Here is a 22,132-nt window from a genome sequence, read left to right on the forward strand (position 1 = left end):
TGGTGCATTTGTTAACCCGAAGGGCATCACCAGAAACTCATAATGACCATAACGAGTACGAAAATTTGTCTTTGGTATGTCATTCTCTGCTATCCTCAGCTGCTAATAACTAGACCTCAAATCGATCTTTGGAAATGTTGTAGCTCCCTTTAACTGGTCTAGTAGGTCATCAATCCTCGACAATGGATATTTATTCTTCACTGTTACCTTGTATAATTGGCGGTAATCAACGCATAACCTCATACTCCCATCCTTCCTTCACAAACAACACTGGTGCTCCTCACGACGAAGTACCTGGCCTGATAAACCCTTCGCCCAACAATTCTTCGATTTGCTTTCTGAGCTTATGTAATTCCACTGGGGCCATTCTGTACGGTGCAATAGAAATTGGGGCAACTCCTGAAAGAGTTTCTATGGAAAAATCCACTTCTCTATCCGGTGGCAAACCTGGTAAATCATCAGGGAATACTTCAGGAAAGTCTCTCACTACTGGAATTTCCTCCAATGTGGGATTAACCTTCTTGGTATGTACCCCATGGGTGAGTAATGCTTCACAACCCTCTAACATCAATCGTCTTGACTCCATGGCTGATATTACACAAACTGGCACTACTTGATGATCCCCCACAAATATTACTTTTGATTCATCGGAACATTCGATCATCACTTCCTTTTTATAACAGTCGACTATTACTTTATGTTATGTTAACCAATCCATCCCCAAAATCATATCAAACTCCTTCAAATCTAGCACTACAAGGTCTACAGGTAAATTTACATCTCCGATTCTCTGGAGTGCAATTTACTAAGTTCACCACATCTTCGAATTTTCCGCACCATCTCTCAACAATCTTTGGGTCTAGGGTACCCTCAAATTCTGTAGCCCCCATCTTTTCGATTCTTTCATAATTACGATCAGTTGTAGGGACTACTGGTGCTAGCACTGGAGTGGACGCGTGTGCCTGTGCAAGTAACTGCACTTGTGCTTGTGCTTGGGCTTGAAAGGCCATTTAAAATATCTGTGCATACTCTGGTGGTAATCCTGCCACTAGAGCACCACCGGGAGGAATAGGAGCCTCAGCCTCAGCACCAACACCCTCTCGACCTACCTCCACCCCACCTGCACTTGCACGTGCCACTGAGCCCTCTACGGACTCTGCGTCCCTACTAGCTATTGGGTTAGCACGTGCACCTTGATAAGCCATCCCACAATAAACAATCCAATCATTAGGGACATCTCACAATCTTTATCCTATAAGCGTAGACCTGCTCCGATACCACCCAATATAGCACCCAAAACTAGCTACATCTAATTATTACTGTTTCATCCTTTCTTTAATTAGAACTCATTCTATAAGTAATTTCTTTTCAACCCATAAAATACAATTTAATTTATCAATATAATATATATATATATATATATCTCAAAAGTTAATGGATACCTTCAAAAATTTATATTTACCCTCACTAGATGACTTCATATGCATAACCTCAAGAAAAGTGGTACCACAACTTTAACACCAATCCGATAAGAGACTAGAATATTTAACAATCAAAAACTCCAGCTTCAGATGTCATTGCTGACCCACCTAATAAAGACGACGGCACAACTCAAAGTCCAATGTGGCTAGTCAGTTTAACCTATTCCCTAAAAAGTACATGGAAAGGAATAAGCTGCCTACTTAATAAGTATAACTAATCAGTCTATATATATACTCATAGACTGCAAGTCACGTACAATGCAATCACATCAATTAACAAATATTCGTCATATAGCAACAGTAGATATAAAGAATAATGGACGCCCACGATTGTACATCAATCCATGATATAATATTTGACGTTATAGTTTATTACTAAGGGCCCTACTTACTCTAGTTGGAGTACATCAGTTAATGGTTTCACCGGCCATCATCATCTCATCGTCATATCATATACAGTAGAGGATACCCATTGTATGTGATATCTCCACACTCTTTTACTCCAGCTGTGTAGCAATATCAGCACAGGACATCACAACAAACATGGTATCCTCACACCACCCAAGCGTGTAACTAACAGCACAGGATACTCCCGGCTGCCCGAAATACTCTGATACCCTGCGCGCCATGATATCTAGCTTAATTCATATATTTTTTCATATCACATCATCAATCACATTATCATAAACCATTGACTGTGTTCCCAACTAGGTAAGCATCATCCTTTATTTCAATTCACGATCATCATTCTGTTCTTTATAATAATTACTTCCTCAATAATAACTCTCAATTTGATTTCAACAACAATTAGTTATACGATCATCACATAATCATATCCCGCATGTCCCTACATTATAATCACATAACACACATACTAACAATTGCACCGATATTATGGTAATCTAACAAATAATCCACAATTAATTATATAAAAAATCAATATACGAACACGTATATAAATATAAAGCAAAGTTCACAATCACATCCAAGAAATATATATAATATATACAATACTGCACATATTGCTATATATATAAATCCAATTAGCTATACTTACCTTAAATCCAAAAATGCTTCGATTTCACAATGGACTGCTTAACCATTTACTTTGTCGTCAAGTCCTATAATAGAATATTATACGTATGATCATATGTATATAGAATATCATAAACTCTAAATAAAATATTATATAATGTTCGTACATTTTCTACCAATCTTTTAATATTCTATTTATATTAAGGTCCAAAGCCCTGTTCCATTCTATTTTAGATAACTACACTTTCTAAACTTCCCAAACATATATTTAATTTATAAACTAATTCGTAAAAATTCATTTAATCAAACCCCTTATATATTTTTAACTATCATTTTTAATAACATCCGTAAATGAGATTATCATTAAAACCTCATCTTTCCTTTTTAATAACATAATATTTTTTAAATATAACTTCTGAAATATTTCTATGAATTTTCTACCAATTTATCATTGCTATATAATTTAATTAAGCAACAATACATAGAATTACATATTTGGTTAATCATTCCGAGAGAATTGTATAAATTAGGTATAATAATAATTAAATCTAACAAATCTAATATTTTAATTACCGAACTATATCGTTTTTATACCAAATGTGATATTTAATACTACACTAATTTAAATAGCTCAAATCATAAAATACTCCGATTAAATAGTATAACACTCAATATAAATAATATTTAATAAACGGACTATATAAATAGTATAATGATCTAAATTAATAAAAATTAAAATCTAAAATCTTACCTGAATTCTTTCGTAATTGTGTGTGCAAAGGTGTGTGTGTATAGATATGAGTGTGTGTGTGTTTAAAATGAGAAGGGGTAAAATGAGAGGCCCCACTGCCTCACTTCAAAACTCTCTCTGTCTCCTCACTTATTGTACATATATATATTATTTATATATATATATATAATATTATTATTATTATTTTATCTATTTCAATTTAATTTTTCTTAAAATACCCATTACGTCATTCCTAATTTTTTTAATCAATATAATTTGCCCCCAAATATTATTATGAACTTTAATTTAATCCATTCAAATTTTATTATATTCCAAATTCAATAATTTATTTATTTATTTTATTTAAATTCTTAAATAATTACCAATTAGTCTCCCAATTATGTGAAAAATTCTACGGACGGCACAAGGTACCTCTACAGTCTTTTGTTTGCTTGCGGGATTGCTATAGGTTTCCATGATAACTCACGTCTTTAACTCAAGTTTTTCATAGACGGCGCTAATGGTGCATTAAAAAAATACACAGGTCCAATTGGGATGGACTATGCTCAATGTTTAGGTCGAAGCGAATGCAAAGTCTGAAGGGGGGACCTGCAAAAAAGGCGTTAGCATTCCAACGCGCAAGTTAATATCAGTTTTAGGAGAAAAATAGTTGTAAGAAACAAAATGAAGTGAGAGATTGTGATAGAGTATGTAATTTCCTGAGAGAAATCGTGCTAAGAGTGCAGTTCGAATGCTAAAGTAAGAATATAGAGTAGTTTCCCAAATTCTAGAGGGAGTCCCCATAGAGGTATTGAAGGTGTCCATGTTGGTAGACTGAAGGTGTCCCTATTAGAGGACTGAAGGTGTCCCTCTTATGGGGCTTGAAGGTATCCCTGTTGAGGGATGCTGAAATGAGAAATTGTAATAACAATAAGGATTTCGTGAGTAATATATTGCAAAAGCACAAGTTGAGAGTTACAACAAAATAGCAAGATAGTTTTCACCTTCTTGAAGGTCTATCTGTTGGGGGGCTGTAGGTATCCATGTTGAGGGGTGTTGTCTGTATTCACAGACAAGGATTCCCTCTTTGCAGGAAATTTGGGGTGACCTGCATTTTCGAGAAAGAAGGCGAAAATCCGAGGATAAGACACGATCATATCTCCTCCTTGACTTGAGCAGCACGTCTTTGGTTGGAGGAGGACTCCCTCTATATGAGGACTCTTGCTCTGCAAGGAGTCTTTCTAGATCACGAAGTCTAGCTCTTAACCGCCTTCTTTCCCCCAAGGCTAGGCTTAGAAGGCAAGCCTCGTACCAGGCATCCTCCTTGGGCCGATCTTAGTCTACTGGGCTTCCCTCTTGAGTTGAGCCTGGTAATTTTTCAGCGGACCGTCCTCATCATGGATTGGTGAGCCTGGCTTGGGCTTCAGATCTCTTCATGGGCCAAATGAGAGGGGGATGCCTTGAACCTACTTTCTTTGTCAATCTGTTTTCTAGGGGCCACCCGCCAAGGATGCTTGCCAGATCCTCTTGAACTTTTAAGAAGTGACGATCCTCTCATTTCTTTCTTCTTTTTAGATTGTTTGCGCCTCTTTAGGCGAACCTATTTTTATGCACAAAAGTGATTAAGACAAATAATAGGATAAAGTACATTGATACCCCCTAAGATTAGGTCAAATTCACAAACACCCTCTATCTTTGAAAAATTATAAGTACACCCTTTATTCGGTAGTTAAACTTTACACAAACACCCACGAATGAGCATTATACTAACACTCCCTTGAAGGGTTTACGTGTAATTTAATAAATTATATGAGATATTTGTATAGTCAGACTTAATTCTCATGTATTTGTATAATCATTTACCCTTAGATAAATCATAACCTATCATCATCTACAATAGATTAATTCATTTTTTTATTTTTCTTTTAATTAATTAAATATAACAAAATATCATATTATTTATAGCTATCCTACTCTCGTCTGATCAGATTAGATCAACAAAAGAGATGCATGCGTTAGCATCAATTAGGGGTGGCCCCATTCCCTGCCTACCTCACTTTTGCTTAGCGCGAAAGACGTGAAAACTTAGAAGATAGCAAAAGATGGACAAAACCAACCACACAATCACAAGAAGACGTCCCAAGATGAAATCGCCCAAAGTCACAAAGGCTAATAAGATAGTCGAATCACCAGTTGCTAACTTTCCCAGATGCATCATCAGATGCACCCCAAATGTTACTACTTATGATCATCTGCATGCATCTCTTCTCAAACATGATCACTGATTAATGCAGCTGGTGGGGTCTTTGTTGCATGCATTTTTCCTCTCAATTAACTTGCTTAATTAGACTAAACCGTAATTCCTATTCCATCAACCAAAACGAACCTTTCACGAAAATTATATTGATACTTTTTGAGATTATGTTCAACTGATTACAAGTATATATACATCGTGTTTTGCAAAATTATAGACTTAATCGTATTTCTATTCCTGTAATTATACCCCTTTCATATTTTAGTTCTGTAACTTGTTTGAGTTGTAAAGCAGTCTTTGTTTTTTTAATTTTATGATTTCAAAACAAATTTGGTTGGAGTTTTCAAAGTTGAGCAGCAAGTGGCTGGTGACAGTTAATTAAAAATTGGAAAAATATATTTTATTGTTCGATTGCGATGACGTGGCAAGTGGTGGCTGATGTATAAAGAAACAAAAGAAAAAGACCACGTGGCATAAGTTGTCATGTTAGCAAAACTCAACAAGTAAGATGTGTTTTACCAATTTTTAACCAGGACATCACATGCCACTTTCCGTTCAGCTTTGTAATTTTCGATCAACTTTATTTTAAAATAGTGAAATTCAAAAAGGTAAAGGACCATTTATAATCTTAACAAATTACAGGATTAAAATGTCAAATGACCGTAATTATAAAACTAAAATTTAAATAATATACGTATAATTTTACAAATGATACGAAATATTGCCCAATGAATCCGCCTGTCAAACTTTTATTTTACTACTTAATTCCAAAAGAACCTTGATACTATTACATTTGTTATTACTTTAACACTGTCTTAACTGTAATTTTTGCCCCGTATTATAGAGATTCAACAATTTCAATCCGGTGAAAGTTTATCTGGCAATTAGTTCACTAAGCTATCGTTTTCCGGGATTAACGAACTTTGCTGAACTTGGCAAAATCCATTGGATTTCCACGTCCATGCCATGTTAGTGCATAATTCGGTTTTTGAAAATTCTAATAGAAGAATTCCAAAAAATTAATAAATTATGGACTATTTATTGAATCATTTTTTCACGGGACCAAAGCTGCAAGCCCCATTTACACATGATGAGAATCTATATTATATATAATTGAAAAGCATTTTATTGGTATCTTCAATTTATTAGTATATCAAATATTTTTTTAAATTGAATAATTATTTTTAACTTTTCACACCTTCATAATTTTTTAACTAAAATAAATTAATTACAATCATTCTTATCCAATAAAAATATCTAACGGATCATTATAATAACCATATTATGTTAGTGTTGGAATTCACAAAATTGATTGGAATTTTTTCCATGCCATGTTAGTGCATAAATGCAGTTTTTGAAAACTCTAATAGAAAAAGTCCGAAAATTAATAAATTTATGAAGTAATTATTAAATTAAGTTTTCGCGGGACCAAAACTGCAAGTCCCATATAGACATGATGAGAATTACAATTAAGACTTTGACACTCTCATTAGCATTAGAATATGACATTTATGCATACACACATATGTATGTGCTCCCAATGTATGTATCATTACATAATCCACAATTGCTTTCCTCCAAATAGAAAATAGTCTCCCTATTCAATGTACAAACATATATATACACAAAAAAGCCATTTGTCCCCGGGAACTATTATGGAAACATTAAAGTATATGAAAAAAGTGAATCTAACCCATATAGCTCCATCAATCACTTGTCCAAGAAACCAAAAACGCTCGCAACAAAATAAATAAAATATTCCCTATACCATAAATTATTATAATTTATAAAATATGATTAATCAATATTATTTATTACGATCAAACAAGATGATACAAAAATTTAAGTTTTGACAATGATTAATCAATATTTACTACTGTTCTACTTATGCCCTTTTCTACCATGGTATCTAACTCTAAATAATATTTTAGCTTCGATTGCAAATATAATAATTGATAAATAATCGTTATGCAATCGTAACTAATTAAATAATTATTATTTTTTACTTTTTAACTATCACAATTAAAAAGTCAGATGTTAGCTTCTTTCTACATCAGGTTGTTTTTCAATAACAACTACTTTGATGAAAAGGCACTTTAAATGAACCTAAACTCAGCTGCATAGTTAATTATATTCAGAGAATAATTACTTGAATGTGAGTGCATTCCCAGCCTTCTCCCGACTTAATTCTTCCATACTATACACATAAGAGACTCTCTCTAACTCTCTCTCTCTCTCACTGCAAAGACGAACAGTGGTGTAAGCACGTATTTTACGTTCGTCGTAGACGAAGAGTTTGAATAACTTATGTGCAGTGAAGCACGATTACGTCGCACGCTGCGAGAAGGAGAATTTGGACTTTGATGGCATCATACGAAGATGTGAAAGAGGAAAGCTATAGAAGATTGGGAAGAAGGGCGAAGATTTGGATTGGTTGGTTGGGATCAATCACATTGAGCTTGGTAGGTGGGTTGATCTTGGCTTGGTGGGAGTTGAACTATCATCCCACCAACCATCAGCAGTGGATGGTGCCTTTGGGTCTCATTCTCTTCGTCACACCACTCATAGTCTGTTTGGCTATGCTTACCTCAGATTTCTGCAATCCTAATGACCCGTACATGTCAACACAGAACCTACCCGACACCTCACCCAAAAACTCATTTCATGACCCGGAGATATGAACTATGCAATTTCCTGTAATCACTCCAATCTAATTATTACATCCTATATATGTATTGTGATGACAAATTATGTTGGAAATTTCTAATTGATAGAGACTCTTTAGTTTACATTGATTTCTGTGTGGTATCGATTGCAGTTTTATTGAATTTGTTCGCTAGTAGAATCACGATTTGACTTTGATTGTCATGGACTTGTACCAAGATCGAGTCCAGACTAGACAAAACAGTTAACAGCCGGAACAATAACAATTAGAACGGCCCCCTTTGTGAAATTTGATGTGGAAATCAATATTCGATTTGGGAATTTTTCATTGTCTTCTCAAAAATGGAACAATTCTATGCTTTGCCTACCTGGATTTTGACATAGGTATATGAGTGCTTCACCTCGAATGTTCACAATTTCACGTCAGCATCTTTGGTCCGAAAATTAAAAATCCCCGAATCATAATTCAATTTCCTTACAAGTTGTATAATGTCCAGCGAAATTAAAAATTGTGCCATAATTTCAGTTTCCACTCTAAAAGATATATATTTTAGTTATAATATAGAAAATGTAATTAGTTACTGAAGCATTTTGAATTTTCAGAACCAAAGACTCAGTAATCAATTAATGAGCATAACAAATACATAGAAATATTTAGGATAACTTGTAATCTTTAATATTTTACTTTAAAATTAAGTTATTGACCATTTAATCGAAGTAAATAGAGTTTTTTTTAGATAAATTAAAATGATGAGACTAGTTTTAGATCAAATTAAAATATTTAGAATAGCAATACGTACTTATTTTTCTGAAATGTGTCAAATATTTTAGTTAGATATATCTATGTAGAATTCTTCTAAACATATCTTTTAAGTTAATTCAAATATAATTATCCTTTTACTTAAAATGTCAATTATACTCATTTTGTTAGATATTAAATTCTTTTGTATTTTGAACAATCACATTATGTTTTTATGTTTAGTATTTGTTGTGTATCTATTAATTGGAGAATTGCTGAGTTATTAATTAATTACTTTACATATTATAATTAAATTATTTTTTCATTAGTTAATAAATAATTTGACAATGATTTAACATGAAAATATTAAAAATTATTAAAATTATACAGATATAAATAGCATAGGGTATTTTGTTTGAACAATTAATTCAAGATATTATATTTCATTAGTTTGGGGATTGAAGGCAGCATGACGTATAGTTCAGGGTATATCTAGACACATTTTTGTTTATCTATTCAAGGTATAAAAATATATTTTGTGTATGATTATTAGGGTAATAATTCATTAGACAATACAACACAAAGAAAAAAATCCCTCTCCTTCTCCATCATAATTCGACCGCCCCTTCATCTCACCTAGGGTGAGTTTTTCAATCTTGATTCCTGCAAGTAAAAAAATCAAGGTCTCATTTTTTCGGTGTGGTGTTGATCATTTTTCGAGGATTTCTACGTTGGAATCTCCGATGAACGTTCGACAAAACTAACCCGTTAATTTAAGAGGTAAATTTCGATCTTAATTTTCGCTTCTACTTTTACCGTCAAAACCATAGCCTCATATGATTATATCTCGTTGTTGTGTATTTTTCATACTACATCGAATGCTTAGGAACTCCAACAGTACACCCCCTGGATTCGTTTGTTTTTTACGCTTCAAATTTTATTATTATAAGTTATTATTTATCGCTTCCGGTAGCGCGTTTCCGGCCCGCCACTTCCACCAGCGCCATCACATGCTTCCCAGGTTGGGGAAGCAGTCCTTCGATCACCCACACCACCTGAAATGACCGCACCATCCCCTGCCCCGTAGACTCCAGATGATGTTGGAACATCTGGAGCTGCATAGGTAGTTGATGAGATGATACAACAGTCTAGCACACCGACGGCTGCTCCACTACCACGATCGTCAGTCCCCCCACCATCAGCGCGCCAGTACATCAGTCTTGATGACCCGAGGTAAATTTGTTTACCTAATTTTTTTAGTATATTATTTTATCTTGAAAATGTCTAATATAGCATGTTCCTTCAAGTCTGCTAGCCACTTGAACGAGCTCATCAATGCGATCGAGCGGGCCATTTTCCCCACCCGTGGCCCTATCTAAGGCAGGTGCTGCCCGAACACCAATATTTCTGGTCTGAGAGCATGAAGATAATTAGTTTTAAATTAATTTAATTTTATCTAATAATCTAATTATTAAATGAATTTTATTAATGTTTTGTTTAATTTCATTATCGTATATGACCTAATGGTGGGACTATGACAATGAGTCCACGTTCCGGGTCTTCCACATGTAGGATGACAAATACATTTGGAAGACAGTTTTCATCACCAGATCCAGCCTGGTCATGCCACTCTGGCTGGCCAATGAGGTATAGCTCCAAATTTAGACGTACTGGGCTAACGAGGACTTCTAGCATGAGTCCTCGAAGAATAAGGTGAACAAAGTGGCGAACCCCATGACGTCCTCAATCGTGTACCAAAGGGAGAGGGTCTTCCTCTATTGGCACACACAAAAGAGAATTGGTAAGTAAATAATAGTATTTTATACGCTTTATCATTATTTTATAAAGACGATGCTAACTGTTTTTTTCTTCAATAAAAGGCAGAGCTCGGTCAGTAGCAAAACTAGATGGAATTATTCAAACGGGGGTATAAGAAAAAAGAGGACGACAGTTGGAGCGGGCCGAGGGCGTGGAGGTGGCGATAAGTAGCTACATTATTAATATTATTTTTTAAAAAAATTAATTCTTGGTTAAAAGTACTAATAATTTTATTTTTTTTGCAGGAGACATTCCACAAGCTACTGGAGAGCCGTCAACTTCAGCCCATGACCAAGGACTATGATGCCCCCGCGAATCAGAGACTTCGGTGGTGATAACAGAACAACAGATGTGGATGGCTTTAGTCGGGGTCAAGAACAAGAGTTGAGTATTCGGCCTTGGTTTTGAGGTCCACATCTCCATCTGCATATTCACATCACCATCGCCACCGCCAACCCCAAACCCGACAATGGAAGACCGCATCGGTCGCTTTGATATTATGATGGCCATGATGAGGGAGATGCGGGCCTCCTCCTCCACTGCAGCACCACCTCCAACAGACCCCCCACCTCGAATCAGGATGATATGGACGTCGCTCGCGAGGAGGGGTTAGATTAAGTTTGATATTTTTTTATTTTTAGAATTAAAAATTTTTCATATTAATATAACACTTTTGCTTAATTATTCATGTTTCATAATTTTTATTACATTCTATTTGTTTATATTTATTCAGTTAATTAAATTTATAAATACAATTAATAAAAAATTAATTAAATTGTATATGAAAATTTACTAAAATATATAAATTTATTTATTTATTTAAATTTATTAAGTATATTAATAAATTATAAAATTATAAATAAATTATAAAATTCAAAAATTAGGAACGATTTTAGTAATGGTTAAGAAAATATTAAAAATTTAATAAATAATTGTTCCAAATACCATTACTAAAACAGTTCTAACCACATGTTCCTAAACTGCACTGACCTTTCCAAATACCATTACTACAGCCATTTAAACCAAGTATTCCTAATTAGTGGCTAACTGTTCAAACTACCATTGCTATTTCAACTTCTCAAATGTGTTCAAACTAAGAAAGCCCATTCCTAATATAATTACTAAAATAATTCTAAAATGTGTTCCTAATTAAGTCTACCCATTCCTAAATTCGTTGCACAATACAGTTTCAAAAATCATTCCTATATTTATTGTTAAAATAGGTGACCAGAAAGCCAATTGGATTGGCAGTTTTAGGAATCATTTAATAATATTTATGAATGTGATATTATCTTGAAGAATGTAGTTAGCATTCATTTGGACACCATGTGTTTGTTGTGCTTAACTATTTATGTTGAATGTTGTTTTAACGTCACAACGAATACCCACAGGTCAATTGAATAACCCATGTAGTTAAGATCGGAATTGGATGGTAGCTATGAAACCAACTTCAGAGGGTTGGTCTGAAATGTTCCAAGTTGAGTATCTCAAGACTGGGTATCGAGAGTCCTATAGAGACTTGCACAAAGTATTGTATTCATTGGATGAATACCGTGTTTCATCGGCAACAAACATGGGATCTTTATTCAATTTTAGTGGATTAGTTGACAAAGTTGTTAACTGATTAATCTGACTCACAGGAATCATCATATGTAATTCTTGGAGGATTGCTCGGTATGACTTAAATTTTCAATTATGATAATACAAGATTAGTCCTTGGACTTGAGGAATCATGACAGTTGCATGCATATGATGGCTATATCTTGGATCTAGTGAGAGATGACTTTGTCTTCGATGTGGTTATTATAAGCCTTGTCCAGTGTAGTTGGAGTATGTAGTTAGGACGATGGATTTGATGATAAATTCCTGCCCTATCAATGTACGATGGATATATCTACTATACGCTCTGAGATGATTTAGACTATCTAAGGGTATGGCAATAGCGATTGGTCGAATAGAATATGATTTCCTCTGTTGATCAATAGAGTAAACGCATCTCAAGTATTTGAATTGTTGCCTGGTCCAAGATGGAACCGATGCCTAGTTCCATGCCCTAGACTACGACCGGGAGATGGTCGATGTAAGGACCATACCTGTATGGAACCCGAGAGCCTAAATGTCCACGTCAATATTCACCTAGTCTCTAGTACCATGTACCGTTGCTAGACGACCACCTATGGTGATGCGCATTTTCGATTAATGGTTAATTAAAAATAATTGATTTAATTTAATTTAATTAATTATTTGCGTGGACACAATGCAAAGTCTAGTTGAGGGTGAACCTAAAGAATCACACGCAAATCACTATGGAGTCAGTAGAATTAATTTGGAAATAAATATAGAAGAAACGAATTAATTTAATTGAGTTAAATTAATTTTAAAAAAATATAAATAATTGGATCATTTATTTGAGAAAGTCCATTGGATGAATGGCCCTAGAATTAATTAATTGGATTAATTAATTATGGGATTAATATGTTGAAATTAATTAAATTAATTTATTGATTGGATCAATTAATTAGTGATTGGACTTATGTTTATTTAATTGGATTAAATAAATTTTTGGATTTCTATAAAGTTTGAAATTGATTGGATTAATTTGAAATCTATGGATATTGGTTGGACTTGATTTAATTTATTAAATCAAGACTGGTCAAATCGGTCTATGGCTTGAAGTCCAAGTCGATGGATAAATGCAAGTTGACGCAAGTTGGAAAGGAGTTTCAACTCCTCCACATGGATAGGCCATGATGGCTTGGTGGTGCATATAGTGTGTATGTGTATGTATAGTGTGCATGTTTTACTCAACTCTTTGGCTTGCACTAAACCCATAGCCATTAAAATTCACTTATCTTTTTTACATTTTTAGTTTTTCTTGAATTTGATTCAAGTTAAGAACAAGAGAAATTAGTATACACTGATCAGTAGTGTAATACGGTTTTGTTTCTTCCTCGATCTAGCATCTACCTAATAGTAGATCTAGATTTGTTTTTATAAATGTGGTGTGAAAAATTTAGAGGGGTTCTAATTTAGATCCTAAAGTGAACGGAAGATGAAATAAAAGGTAAACAACTCTCGTTGTAGTTCTTCATAAGAAAACGAAAGGTAATGTTTTGATTTAAATTTCTTCAACCTTGTGTTTTCTCCATTAGCCACACTTTCATGCATACTTTATTTGCTGTCATTATGCATTTGCAAACACCGAATGCTCGAGAATTTCAAAGAAAACACCCGTTTGAACCATTTTACTTAATTATGTTATTTTTCGCTTTCGCGGCGTTCTGGGACCATACCGATTCTTTTAGTGGTATCAGAGCCCGGTTCGGTATTGTGGGTTTAGGATTAATATGGTCTTTAGGTGATAAGTATGATCAACATGTTTAATTTGCTTTTGGAAAGCATGTTTTATGGCTTTGATGCATGGTTATGTGTCCAGAGAATATGTATTAATTTTGCTTTTAAATTATGGATATCTATGCATTTTTTTAAAATTAGATTTTTTTTAATGCATGATTTTATTTTAGTTTTTAATTGCAAAAAATAAAAAAAAAAATTTGTACATTGGATGTATGGGGTTTGATATCCATTTTTAGTTGCATTATTATTATATATTTCCTGCATATAATTTGTTATGATATTGGATATCATGTGAAGAGAATTTCAAAGAAAACACCCGTTTGAACCATTTTACTTAATTATGTTATTTTTCGCTTTCGCGGCGTTCTGGGACCATACCGATTCTTTTAGTGGTATCAGAGCCCGGTTCGGTATTGTGGGTTTAGGATTAATATGGTCTTTAGGTGATAAGTATGATCAACATGTTTAATTTGCTTTTGGAAAGCATGTTTTATGGCTTTGATGCATGGTTATGTGTCCAGAGAATATGTATTAATTTTGCTTTTAAATTATGGATATCTATGCATTTTTTTAAAATTAGATTTTTTTTAATGCATGATTTTATTTTAGTTTTTAATTGCAAAAAATAAAAAAAAAAATTTGTACATTGGATGTATGGGGTTTGATATCCATTTTTAGTTGCATTATTATTATATATTTCCTGCATATAATTTGTTATGATATTGGATATCATGTGAATAAATGCATGGAATGTGTTTATTTGATTTGCATGTTTATATTTTATATAAATGTGTTGTAATTGTTTATTGGATAAAAAATGGGAATGATCACAAAGCCCATGACCCATATATATGGTTTCTTTATACTGGGTGAGGCCTACGGGCCTCTTTGTTTCTTTTTTAGTTTTTTATTTCTCTCTTTCATTTTTAGCCTTAGAATAATAAGGTTTTCTTCCTCCCTTTCTATGTACTCCCCCCAACTTCTGATTGGGATTTCTTATTTCAATTATAATGAGTGTAGTAAGGTTGTGAGGATTTTATTTTTGAAATAAAATGTAAGGAAGCATTTCCATGGTGATGGAAGCCCGAATAAGAGGCCCGTTGGATGGAGCCCATGATGGAGAGCCCAAACAAAGAGGAGTTACAAGGCCCATTAAAATGGTAATGGGTTATAACTTTGTAATAGAGTAGGCTACCCTAGATCGACCATAGATGCATTGCAGGCTCAGTGGATGGCATAGGATTAGGCTTCTGATCATCCAATGGGGGCGTGCTGGAATTATTTTTCATATGTTGTATGTTCTAATATTTGAAGTATGATATATTTGGAATGCATTTTTTTATACTCAATGATCAAAACTGGTACATGCAAAAGTTTTATAGGGATGAGGTCTCAGTTAAACTAAATTTAACTCTCACTTGGATGGTTCAAATTAAATATTAGGCCCATAACTTATTAAAAATTCAAATGGTTTAATTAAATCCAAGCTTTCCACCCATAATAATGTGGTTTGCATGCTACTTTCACCCATTCGTGATCTCACAAGTCATGGCACGTCGGAACGGAAGAAAGTTACACTATTGTTGTCAACGAATGGAATATACTCATGTCCCTATCTCACGAGTCATGGGGGGTGGCAATTGAGATATTCGTTTGGTTGATGGGTCAAGCCTAATGCTGAATAGCTTGATTCACTTGAAGTCCTCGGGATTACGTGAAGAAACAAGGTAAAATAACATGGGGATCTCATTGAATGAGAATGGGATAGGTTACCTCCCATAAAACCTTTTTTCAGTGTGAATCGTAAAAGCGGGGCTTAGAGAATTATATTTGTGGACTCCAAACCCACTAGAAAATGATTTTTTGTAAACCCCACTTGAGAGTGGTGGGATTTTTGAAGAAAGTGGGACAGGTTAATGATTGAAGACCAAGTCTTAAACTTAATATTTAATATTACAATAATCTACTAAATTTCTATTTACATTTGATGTAAATGTCTTAGAATCTCTGCAATTATTGAGGCTAATAAATTTAATGAACAAACTACATCGATTGGCTGCAAAATCTTAGGATTGTCCTAGATTTTGAGAATCAAACCTATGTTCTGGATTCCTCGGGCCTTGCCAAAAGGGTCCACATGCGAATAACGTTTGACGTTCGAGAAATGGCATGAGAGTAACTAAAGGATTCGCAATATCATACTGGCGTCAATGACTAATGACATTTAGAAACAGTACAATAAGGTATGATGATGTCCAATCGATAATGCTCTGTATGAGCCAGGTTTATGCGGTTGTGGACCGGCATATTAGATATGTTGTAACAAAAGCATTTCTCGGTGTCAAGATGATTGAAGGGTCTTTTGTATAGAGCATGGGGTTAAGATGCTATCCCTTGTGGAGAAGCTCAAGGCTGATCTTGAAAAAGAGATGTACATTGACATGATCCTTCAATCACTTCCTCCCTCCTTTGACCCGTTTATTGTGGCCTATAACATAATGAGTTTGACAAAGACCTTCATGATTTGATAAATATATTGGTCCATTATGAGGCAACAATTGAAAAGTCTGCACCATCGGTATTGGTAATGGAGGCTTCGACCTTAAAAACGAAAGGCAAAGGGGTCGAACGCTGGATGAGGAAGAAGGGCAAGACATAATCAACTACTACAAGTGCTCAAAGCACTCCTATTGCCCCGCTGGGCATGGAAAAAGGAAGAGGAAAGCGGTTCGACAGTGATAGATTTCCAAAGATGTTTGCATTAATAGCCGTGAAAAGAGGTAATGGAAGAGGGAGTGTCCTAAACTCCTTTATAATCAAGGTATAATTTGTTATCGAGCCTTAACATAACTACTATTATACTTCTTGGATATTGGATACCAACTGTAAAGCTCATATCTACAAATGATTTGTAGGTGACGAAAAGGAGTAAAAGGCTGAGAGAATGGTCCTGAAACATAGCAATGGCAGGGTTGTTGCTACTGTCGTTATAGGACTAGATAAGCTTAGCTATTATTAATCATGTTAGGAGAAATTTGATAAGATATAATCATGTAACCTAACAAGATCAAATTATATTTTTCTATTGTTGGACAATTTGGATTACATGATGTTGATCTAGGATAGTTATTTCATTTGACAAAGAATGGTTATTCTTGTCTGATAGGTTGTTCACGTAATTATTTCAACACTATCTCGTAATTGAATTATGAGTGCTAAAAAAAAATGGTAAAAATGGATAATCAAGATAAATTCATACATTTGGCATTCGAAGCTAGGTCACATTCCTCTAGTTAGCATAAGGAAGTTGGTGAATTCAACGAATCTAGAAATAGATAAGTTGAGTCTACAAGCATGCATGTCCTTCCTGAGCAAGATGAGGACCGAGAAGCACTTTGTAGGACAAAGTCTGCTTGCCAATGGTATATTGGATTGGATCCAATAAGACATCTATGAGTCATTGAATACACAATGTCAGAAGGGCGTTAACAAGTCTAAGGACCTTTCGACGGTTCGGAGAATTAGACTTGAAGTGAGAAGCAAACTAGTTGCAGAATTAAATTCTTCAATTAGATCGAGGTAGTGTGTAGTTAGTGGGGATTCTTGAAGTATTTGACTAGAATGGAATTCTCACTCAGTGGAGTTCTTCTTTGGAGTGCCACAATTGAACGGTGTCTCTGATAAGGGAGGAATCGAACCTTGTTGGACTTAGATCAATTGTTCTTTCACTAAACTACCTTGACCCATGTAGCATGAAAAGCTTGTTTCCACAATGCACTTTAGTATATGGGATGGTCCTGCATACATTAAGAGACTAGTGGGAGGCAAACTATGTTTGTACAAGTTCATTTGTTAACCTAAGGAAAATGAATTTCATTGGATTACTGACGTGAGGTGTAGCTCCTTGAGAATTAAGTGGAGAGACACCTCAGTCAAACGTAGCAAACATCATTTGTAATGAAATTCTTCCACAAACTTACTATATTGCAGCCTCCCGAGGGATGGCTCGAACACCTAAGTTGCTAATAGGTACAGGTTTTTGAGTTTGACCAGTCAATTGAATTATGATCCAAAGATATAAAGAGAAAGGATGTAGGACATCGGGTCGGATGAATGGCATGGAGCCTCCGACATGGAGTGTAAACTAGTTTTGAAACTTTCGATTTCAAAAATATTCATTTAGACAAGATCTTGAAGGGTATGACTCAGGTCGAAAATGAGTTGGAAGTGTTAGAATAGGTGACCAAAAAGCCAATTGGATTGTCCTTTATGTAATTTGTTTCGACAATTTTGGTGTAATTATAACATTGTTTATGAATAAAGTGAGTATTCATTATCTGGTAATTGTACTTGTTGTGCTCACTGATTATGTTTATAGACTTAACATCACAACAAAGCCCACAATGTAGTTGGGCTGCGCATTGGATTGTGGTCATGAAACCAACTTCTGAAGGTTAGGTTTGAAACGTTTTAAGTCGAGAACCTCAAAACTGGGCATCGAGAGTCCTATTAAGACTTGCACTAAAGTTGCATTCATTGGATGATTTTCGTATTTCATCAACAACATACGTTGGACGTCTATGCAATGTTAGTGGATGGTTGACAAGGTTGTCAAACCAACTGAACTGACTCGCGGAAGTCGTCATATGGAAGCTTTGAAAGCTTGGTCCGTATGACTAGATCTTCCTAGCTCTGATAGTACGGGATTAGTCCTTAGACTTACGGAACCATGACAATTGCATGCATGTGATGGTTGTATCTTGGATTTGATGAAAGATGACCATATCTTGGATGTGGTCATTACAAGTCCTGTTCAGTGCAATCAAAATATGTAGTGAGGACGACGGGTTCCAAAATAGAATCCGTCACCTGTCAGTATTTGACAGTTGGGTCTCTTATGCAATTTGAGATGGTTGGAGCTCTTAGAGTCTGTGGCCACAATGATTGGTTGAGTAGGGAATGGTTTCTACGTCAATCAATGGAGCAAATGCATCTCGAGTTATCGGGCATAGTATCTAGTCCATGGTGGGAACCGATGCCCAATTACGTGCCCTAGACTTAGATCGGGAGATGGATGATGGAAGGACCGTAACTGTACGGTACTCGAGAGCCTAAATGTTCACGCCAACATTCACTTAGTCTCTAGTGCCATGGACCGTTGCTAGACGGCCACCCATGGTGACTGCAATTTTTTATTAATGGTTAGTTAAAAATAAATTAATTAAATTAGATTTAATTAATCATTATGTTGGACACAAACTCAAGTCTAGCTGAGGGTGAACCTAAAAAGTCACACACAAATCACTATGAAATTGGTGGAATTAATTTGGAATTAGTTCAAGATGAAATGAATCAATTTAATTGGATTAAATTAATTCAAGGAGAATATATAAATGAATGGATCATTTATATAGCGATCCATTTGATGGATAGCTCAAGAATTAATCAATTGGATTAATTAATTTTTGGGCTTGACACCTTTAAATTAATTAGATTAATTTATTAGATTTGGCGTAATTAATTGATTGAATCAATTAATTAGTATTTGGGCTTAGATTTGTTTAATTGGATTAAATGAATCAATGGACTTTGGTTGGGCTTGATTTAATTTGATTAAATCGAGCCCGGTGCACATTTGAAGCCCAAGCCCATTTGAGGGTGGTTGGAGCAAGTTAAGAAGGAGTTGAAACTCCCAGCCATGATGAACATGATGGAGGAGTTATTTCATCATGGTTGGAGGTTGTATGAATATGGTTGTATAGGTTACCTTGGAGGCAAACTTAGTGCCCGTTTGGCTGTGTTTTAATTTTCATTTTTAGTTTCTAACAATTTTATTTGTGTAAAAATACTTTATTGGTTTCTATGTGAGAATTGAGAATATGTTTGAATTAGTTATTTCCAAATATAGATATATAGGTGTGAGAATTAAGAATATAGGTATATGTATTTTTTGTTTGATTGAAATTATTATGAGGGTTGACCAAAATCATTGAATATGAGAAATTATAAAATAATCAAAATGCCTCTTACCATTTTCTTTTCGTTTTTCAGTAAATGTTTTTTGTTTTTTTTGCTTCATTTAAGGTACAACAATTTTCTTCACATGATGGGCTAAAGTTCAACATGTGCATTGCTCCTTCCCATACAAATTTGCACAGAATGAAGATAAGAGATACGAGAACACTTTTGTATATAATTAATATGATCGAAAATTAAAACAACAAAAAAATTACCGACTAACAACATTACTAAATTTGAATAGTTAGAAAAATAGACTGATAACCCTCAGAAATCATATGCAAATCACCAACAGAAAATTACGACAACACCCCATATCAATACTACCACCACAAATAAGCACTAAATCATCACGCATTACCGCATAAGGCATATATACATCTAAATTAATCCACAATCGATGGAAAATCAGATGTTTATACTTGGTGATCCAGTAAAAAACCCGCAAGAATTTGAGGATTCGTTCATCTACTTTAAAATGTCAAAATTATCTACATTAATAGTAATTTTGCAATTATCCACTTACAGTAGTTCTGCGAAAATTGAAAATATGATTGGATTATTTATATTAAACCCAAGTATAAAGATGTGAGATTTAAGAATATATTTGGATTAAATATGTTTTTTTTTCTGAAATTAATCATGTGGTTCACGAAATTTGAAGAACATGACCAGTTATAAAAATATGAAATTTCACCTTATCATTTTCTCTTCTTTTGAACAAAAAATGAAAAATTCACCTCATAATTTCACAAAATATAATTCAACTTCATGTCATTGTCAACCCTCACACCATGATCTTTCAATTTCATGTGATTCGAAATTCATAAAGTTGGGGAATGTTGATACATTTCTTCAGTTTTGCATATCTTCATCATTAACTTTACACACATGCCACTACTTCGAATATCTCCTAGGTATAAAAGCTCCAGTTGGATATAAAAGTTGTGATATAACTCTAGTATAACTCTGTCAGAAGTCATTCTAGGATAAAATACAAATAATGGTATATACCAAGATCAAAATGCACTTCTGCCTTATTTCACATTATAATCGAAATTTTTGAGTTATTTTTTTTGTTTCCTTTTGATTCTGCTATTTTTAATGTAAATTCGATAAATCATACTAAGAAGTTTTGTCCCTCTATAATTATAATTCAGAAATTTTATTTTTAAATTTAGAGAGTATGTCCTGTTTCTTGGAATAACTATCATTCGTAAATTAATTTGATAAATTCCTATTTTCCCCCAACCTTTATGTGCAACTAAACAATTTAGGAGAAAGAAAAGCAAGAATATGAAAACGAACATGAACATGAAATTCTTGTACGAATTACGATAGACAATCTAGCAAAATCACTATATATAATAATTTTTTTGTTATATACTTTTAATTGCACACATAAAAATAAATAATATAATATACAAAACTTGTATTACATCTCAATTCGGAGTCCATTATGTCTTGACAGATAAACATAATTTTTTTATGTTGATAATATAAATAAATGAATAATAGGGGAGAATGTAATTGTCAACTAACACTATTTGGTAGTTGTAATTTTACAATCAATTGATGTGATTTTTCTTCACATCAATTTATTGTCAAACATGATGATATATATTTATTTGATGTGAAAATGGTGGTTGGGAGTTATTAGTCATGTGAAGATGGTTATGCATCATCACACGAGTTGTGTTGGTAGTGGAAGCAATTGTTCCCTCTTCAAGCCAGACTGCAGCCACTTCAAATATGCCCGCAATTCATTATAGTTGGTCATGATGTATTTTATTATGTTTTTACTAGCAAGTTCCTACCATTTTGTCTATTTTCCACGCAATCATTGCTTGCTCACTCTCCATAAATACCATCTCCATGCAAACATCCATATGATAGCATGACCTTGCTGTTTTTTTTTTTTTATTTACAATCTTTTGCAAACCTTCTTCAATTTCACCTATTTAATCATGTGGCCGAATGGCTACTACTTCCAATCACAAGTTTTATATAGCTGCAAATGGACACGGAAAATGGAA

This window comes from Sesamum indicum, linkage group LG6 (assembly GCF_000512975.1).
Source record: "Sesamum indicum cultivar Zhongzhi No. 13 linkage group LG6, S_indicum_v1.0, whole genome shotgun sequence".
NCBI lineage: Eukaryota > Viridiplantae > Streptophyta > Magnoliopsida > Lamiales > Pedaliaceae > Sesamum > Sesamum indicum.